Below are 8,236 nucleotides of genomic sequence, written 5' to 3' on the forward strand. Positions count from 1 at the left end.
CCCTGCTGGTGCAATGGTTTAGGATGCAGCACTGCAAGCTAGCCTCATCTGCTTCAATGTGAGTTCAGCAGCTGGCTTGAAGATAAAACACCTCTAGTATATACCCCAGTTCTTTTCTGTATGCATAAATAAATAAATCTTAACAAAAGAAAAAGAAATTAAGAATGAGGGGATGCATTAAGTTGTAAGAACAGTTTGAATTTTGTGATTACACTCTCCTGAATTGAAATCTTAGCTCTGTCATTTTTAGGTGTTGAAATGCAGGCAGTTATTTTTCAAATGATAAAATGAATAATAACTAAACTGAGGTATAATAATGAGAGGTAAATATTTATGTTTCTAGCCAATAAGAAGGCATCTACAAAGTTTCATAAAGACCTGTAATTATCATACATCTTTTCTACAACCATTATTTGGTTTTCCTTGTGAATATGTCTATCCTTCTAGATTAATTGATGAAATTATCTTTCAAATCTTATTTCTCTCTGAGGTCAAGTCACCATTGTTTCTTATCAGGATTACTACAAAATTCTCATTATTATCCTTGATTCCAATCTTACCCCCTTTCAATCCATTTTCTGCCATTTATCCAGGCTGCTTTTAGTAAGATCAAATCTGGCTAATTTTCTCTTTGTTGCTTGAAATTAGCAATAACTTCCTATTGGACTCAGAAAAAAAGCCAGCCTCCAGGGTCTTTCATGTTATAGATACTGCTTATTTCCTTTATTATTTCTAGCCATTCCTAATTCACTCTATAGGCTAGTTACATAAAAATAGAAGTTTCTGCTAAGAAATTAAGTTCTCATAATGGAAATGTCATATGACATGGCAATCCCACTCTTGGGCATATATCCACATAATATGAGACTATTAACAAAAATATCCCATATGTTCCCCGAGGCTCAAATAGCTAGGCTATGGAAACAGCCTAAATTTCCATTAATAATGGACAGTTGGATTAAGAAGACATGGCATATACCCACCACTGAGTAGTATACAGCCACAAGAAAGGTTAAAATGCAGTGATTTTCAACAAAAACAGAGGGAATTGGAGAGAAAATGAGCAAAATTAGAATGATAAAAACAAATACTGGGTATTTACATAGCAGATAATTTAATAACCTAGAGCACTTTAAAAACAGTGAGCAGTCATAAATACCCTGATTCTCCTAAGGTTAAGAGATGTATTGGAAAGCACAAAGGGACACAGGGATAGCGGTGGGCTGTGGAGTGTGGTAGTGGGAAGGCAGCATGGGACTAGCAGAAGGATAACTATACAGAGCAGTGAGAGAGAAATACACACTGGAAATAAACCTCCACATTCATGTATTCACCATTCTCTGTCACCTGGTTCTCATTAGGGTACAAAAAAAAAAAAAGCCAGAATACATTTTCTCTTATATTCTTATTAACCTAACTTTACTACCTTACCTCATCTCATTCATTTAAATTTCCATGTATTTCAGGCGTCAGACTTTTTCATTTCATCTTAGGTGCTGTTTTCCTAGACTCTTAGGTCTTGTATTTCCAGAATCTTTCTGTGACATTGACAACAAATACAACAGTTTTGCAGTTGTTAAGCTTGCTTCTCTTCCCCAGTAGACTGCAAAGCCCTTAGGAATGGTTAATTTATACCTTTACTTGTCTTATACCAGTGCCTAACACAGTGCTTGTTTCATAACATTTAAAAACACTTATAAAAAAAATCTGTTGAGAGAGTGAAGACAACAATCCAATCATATTTAATACTGTAGTGACAAAGATGTAGTCCCTAGCTGTGAATTCATCATCTAAATTTGACTAACATAATAAAGTGAGGGATGAGGTAAAGTTAAAGGCCAACAGAAAACTGAAAGATAATCAAGTTTCTTGATAACATAAAAGAGCTTTCATAAAGAACACCGGTATCTAAGGCCTTCGTGCAATCTTATTAGTGCAGCTGGATGCAGTTTGCTGCAGCATATCAACATATTCTCTATCACATAAATTTTCCACAGAGTCTTTCTGGCTTTGTAGTAACAGAGACTAGTATCTTCAGTATTCTTTACTGCATTCAATCTTGCATGTTAAAATTAAAGTGGAAAAATGCTTAAAACTCCAAAAATAGATAGAAGAATAGTAGAGGATTAATTGGGGGTCATACTGACAGTTCTATTTAAAAATAAAAAACACTTGTTAAAATACTGTTTCTCTAGTGTATTGAGGATATTGCTGAGCTTGGTAGGAAATAACTTTAAATTTCAGACTTCAGTATGTGATGCACATTCTAGACCTTCCACAATGTCAAATGTAGTATCTTTCTAATGCATGTGTCCTAAGCATGTGAAGTGAAGGTCAATTGAGGCTTCAAGAGAAATTCTTACCATTACCTTAAAGTATGATGATTACCCAGATGGAGGCTCATCTTCACATATAAGCTTTTCAATGGCGAAACCTATCTCATGATAAGGTAAATATCTAAAAAATATGATTTTGTCTTATGAGTCACCCTCTCCTGGCATATGAAAACCCTTTACTTCTCCTTGATTCTCAAGGCCTCTAGCCCATCTATTAGCTCAAGAATAGAATTTACAGCCATGCAAATTCTCCATTCATATGTAATTAAGTTTGTTCTTTTTCTCCTACTACTCTGGCTCATGTTAATTCATTTGCCTGATCAGCTCTAGAACACTCACAGAAGGGAAGAGGAAATTATCCCTTGCATCTCTCTAGAACATTAATGTTATCTTTTACCTATGAATACAGTGCTGATTATTTTACTAATTTTTATTTTGTCAAACAACATTAGTTTCACAAAAATGTATTAAGTTTTCACAGTTTGCCAGACAATAGATAAGACAGACACTGAAGATAAAAAGCTAAGCTGGGACCCTCTCTGGTGGCACAGAACTAAGAAGCTAAAGCCACTTCAGCATGAGATCAATCCCCACCCTGGAGGTGACCCACATGGCATGGCACATCTCTCCTGACCTGCCCACTGCTCCCCTCAGCAGTATACTTCATCCATATGCTTGTTCTGCTCCCCACTCTGTCACTGGTGAATCCTCTCACCACCCCTACACCTCTGGCCTCTCACCACTCCTACACCCCAGTTCTGAATGCACAAATAAATATATCTTTTTTTTTTTTTTAAGCTAAGCTGTTGTAGTTCAATACAAGTTACATTTTGAAATTATTTTGAAGAGAACCTTAAATTGTTGTTAAATTTAAGTCAGCTTCTTAGGATTTGGTAAATTAATGCTGATGAAAGACATATACCTGTCTCTGCAAATAACTGAGTATAAAATTTAGCAAATTTTTATATTTGGAAGTATTTGGGGCCTATCTAAACAATTAAATAGACTAACAGGTCAGAAGCAACATTTCAGTTTCTGCAATTCTTTGCATTAGAATTAATATTGTCAAGTATTTGTCTATATTATAATGTAAATCAGTGAATGTTTTATTATCATGACAACTTTAATTCAATTGTTAATACAGCATGCAGACTTATGAGGTATCTGAATATCAAGAACAGATTTCCCTACAATTATGGAATAAAGGAGATAACCTACAAATACACATTAATGCATATTATATGTCATACACAATGTAATATTTTCACATATACTACTTAAGCCATATAGATGTAAATATTAAATTAAATTTTTGGAAAAATTCAGACATCCTACTACAGTGCTTGAAACACAATAAGCAATAACTGAATTTAAATATGACTCTTTTTGGGCCCTCCCTAGTAGTACAGGGGTTAAAGTCTCAGCAGTATTAAGCTATTGGCATGAGTGGCATGAGTTCCATCCTCAGTCAGGGAGCTGACCCACATAGACCTCTCTTGTCTTTACTTTGCTCTCCTCATCAGTATACTTCAGTAGATCTGCCTCTTCTGTTCCTCACTCTGTCTCTGGTGAATCCTCTCATTTCCTTATTACTATCCCACCCCTATATCCCCCAACCAAAGGCCTAGACCCCAGTTCTTGTGTGCATAAGTGAATAAAATAATCTTATTTTTTAAAAAAAGATTTATTTATTCATACAGACCTGGGGTACAGGCAGAGATGCAGAGGGTGAGAGGTTTCACCAGAGACACAGTGGGGAGCAGAACAGGCAGATCGAGGAAGTACACTGCTGAGGGGAGCAGTGGGTGGGTCAGGAGAGGTCTGCCACGCCATGTGGATCTCCTCCGGGGCAGGTGGGGATCGAACTCATGAAGAAATGGCTTAAGCTTCTTAGTGCTGTGCTTTAACCCGCTGTGCCACCAGGGAGGGCCAAAATAATCTTTAATAAATATATATGGCTCTTCTCTTTACAACCAACTTTAAAACTAAATATATATATTTCTTAAAATTAAAAAAGAAAAACAAAACAAAACTGAAAGTCACTTGAGTTGGAAGAGTCAAACCAAAATAGAAAGCTGTTTTCAAATGTCTTATTCCAAATTATTTGACTAAATCTGTACCTCTTTCACAGGGCCTTGGTGAAACGATCCACAGATTTAGTGGAAGCTATACATTTCCTTGTTTTTCCCCTGCTCCATAGTTCCATTATCTTTCTTACATAATTATAGGGCTAAGAAGAATGGGTAGAGAGAAAGGGAAGGGCACCATACTCAGTATGCCCATGCACACACAGCATAGGCTGAACACAAAAACAATATAATTAATAACCAGTTTTCTCTGAAATAGACCTTGTTTTGAACTAAGAACCTTGGCCCCAGTGAGGACCAGTGGTAACAACTGAGGAAGTGTGAGACATTAGCACCATCAGGAAAACAACATTTACCTAGTTCAAGATGACACTCAACTCTGGCTATTTGCTTCTAATTAACTGTCTTTGTTTAACTCACTAGGAAAAAAAAAAAAAAAGACTAGCTTCAGATGAGATTTCAAAATATATTTTGGGGGTAAAATACCTGCCATTCTCTTAGCTCTCTGGCTTTCTCACAATAAACTGTGACTTACAGATTCAATTCATGTCTATTCACTGACTTCTGGCAGTGACAGTCAGCCCAATCCTAGTGTTTCTGGCTACAATGATACCAATGATACTCTGATTTTTAAGGTTACTGATGAATTGGTGAAGGTGTGAGGCACGTTATAAAATCAATGTTGGGTGGGCTATATAAAAGAGGAAAATAGAAAAAGAGGATATAAGTTTACGGTCAGTTGTTAAAGGAGAAATCACAGATGGAGAGAAATAACCACGGTAACACTTATACGGATTAAGAATTTGGATCTTGGAGAAGGCAAAAGGACAGGTGGGAATATGTGTGTGTGCGTGTGTGTGTGTGTGTGTGTGTATTATATAGCGTTATGTTTAGATTATGGAATACAGTTAGGACTGACATTACGAATTATCATCTTAACTTTGGACTATAGTGTTTTCAGTGTAGCTAAGTAGCTCATACAAATAATGAATTATTCCCCTCTCCTTCCCTGGGTGGGAAGAACACATGGGACTATGCATATGATGGCACATGGGTGAAATAATGGTGATAAGTTTACCAGGATTACAACTGAAATGAAAAAATGTAAAAAATGAAGAATAATGTAAAAAATACATTTATTTAAAATTTAGGCCCTCCGTGGTGGCACAATGGGTTAGCACGCAGCACTGCAAGCTAGCTGCAGCCTCTTCAGTGCAAGTTCTATCCCAGCCTTTGAGGTGAACCACATGGCACAGCAAACCTCTCCTGAACCTTCTGCTGCTTCCCTTAGCAGTATACTTCATTGATCTGCCTGTTTTGCTCCCCACTTTGTCTGTGGTGAATCCTCTCACCGCCACCTGTGCCTCTGGTCTGTACCCCATTTCTTTATGCATAACTAAATAAATCTTTAAAAATGAAATAAATTTTTAAAAAGTAATGAATTAACTGATAGGCTTCCCCCCCCATGGCTTTACACTATGAACACAAATTAGAATGTATGCATACCCACCTCCTGAAGAAATAAAAATGAAATATTGTCTTGAAAATCAATTCCATATATATAGTCTATATGTACAAATATGCATATACTGCACATATGTAGCACATATATGTACATGTATGTACACACATGTGTGTGTTTGTGTGCTAGTTAAATGTAATAGGTTACTAGATCCACTAGTAGAAAATCAGGCCAAACTAGCCTATTTCCTTTTTTGGTTGGAATATTACATGAATTGCTTAGTGAAAGAGGAAGTTTAATATTTTGTTCTAACATATTTGATAACTATTATATATATGAAAAAGAAAAAAATAAAGTAATGAAAATGGTCTAATTATATATAATTATACTTCTAGAAATATTATACTTAAAGAGCATACAGAAATAGGTCAATATTAACAGGGAGGGAATTCTCTGCCTATGTCTTCTACTCTCATCACCTTAGCTATAGATTACAATTTCATGTTATTGTAAAAGTATGCTTTAATCATCTGTATGTTACTTCATTATTTCAGTAAGTATTTGTTTTTCATTAATTATGTTTCAGGTAATCTTCTAGGAATTAATCTTATAGCAAACAGACAAAATTGCAATAAAATAGCTGCAATTGCCCTTCTGTAGCTTGTATTTCTTTTTTTTTTTAAAGATTTATTTTATTTGTACATACAGAACTGGGGTACAGGCCAGAGGCTCAGGGGCTGTGAGAGGCTTCACCAGAGACAGAATGGGGAGCAGAACAGGCAGATCAATGAAGTACACTGCTGAGGGGAGCAGCAGGCAGGCCAGGAGAGGTCTGCCACGCCATGTGGTCACCTCCGGGGCAGGCGGGAATCGAACTCATGCGGAAGTGACTTTTGCTTCTCAGTGCTGTGCTTTAACCCGCTGCGCCACCAGGGAGGGCCTGTAGCTTTATTTCAATGGTAAAAAATAAAAAAAGATTAAGTAATGATTAATCATAATGGCATGAAATGAGAAATTTTATTAAGAAAATATGGTGATACAAACATACATTATATCATAGTAATCATGAATGAATACTGAAAAGATCAGAGGAAATGACAATACATGCAACAAAACAAGAATGTTTTGTTTTTGTTTGTTCTAATTACATAGTGCAGATGATAATGGGTATGGTTCACTAGCATTTAATTTAAGAAAAAGTTTGGGAAGTATGTATGTGGCTATATATATATGTGTGTGTGTGTGTGTGTGTGTGTGTATACATGTACATAAGCATACACACAAACAGAGCAAACAATTATGAACAATTTAATGTTCCTCTTAGTTGAACAGCTAAAAATGGTATAGCAAGAGGACTGAAAACATAAATACACCCATAATTTGCCTTTATCAAAACAAAGAAAGCAAGACTATCCCTGAGTCTTATCACAGATAATATGTGCAAGTAGGTCTAACTTTACGGTAGAAATTAGTTTAACAGTGGAAACATTTAGAAATTCTTTCCTTTGGAAAGAAAAATTCGGAAGAATAGCATAATAACAGATTTTTAATATTGGGAAAGTTACCTAAAAATTTGACTTTATTGTATGGCGAGACTGGTCACAACTGGCTTTAATAGGAGGGGTTTGGTGCCTCACTGTTTTTGGTCAACATTAAAGGAAAAGTGTTTTTGTCATTAATTTTAACCAAAGAAGAAATGAAATATCTATGATTAGAGAGATTACTATTTGCTCACATTTCAAGGTAAGACTGGATGATTTTCTGACAAGAACATAAAAAAGAAATTTTTATGTCTAGGTAACATATGACTTTAATTTTCTTTGCAACTCTGAGATGTATTTAAATGAAAATTTGCCATTAATTGTCTCTACACTAAAAACCAAAATCTTGTTTTTACCATTGTTAAGTATATAGCAATTTTTTACCTTAGAAGATAGATGTCCTTGCTTTGCCTCAGTAGGAATTTGTAAGTAACAAATCATTATCCATGGACAACATTTCTTTCCAGGGACATTATTTCTTAAATACATAACAGAGAGTAACTTAAAAAATATATATAAAAATAAAATTCTGGAACAAATTTGATCCCAGTGTGCTGCTTATTTATGTTCTTCTCCTCAAATGCATTAATGAAACAATTTCCTTTTTTTATGTATAGGGCTATATACCATCTCCTTGGCTAGCTTAATGATGAGGTGTGACATGGGTTATAAAAGATGCTTTGATCAAACAATCTTCACTAATAGTCTAGTAAAGAAAAGTCTTTGAAATCAAGAGTTAAAAGATGTCGAGCTTCTTCAGGGAAAATATCCTATCTGGAGAAAGAAGATTGTGGCCATTTATTGTAGCAA

This window comes from Condylura cristata, unplaced genomic scaffold (genome assembly GCF_000260355.1).
Source record: "Condylura cristata isolate star-nosed mole 26May11 unplaced genomic scaffold, ConCri1.0 scaffold00006, whole genome shotgun sequence".
Taxonomy (NCBI): Eukaryota; Metazoa; Chordata; class Mammalia; order Eulipotyphla; family Talpidae; genus Condylura; species Condylura cristata.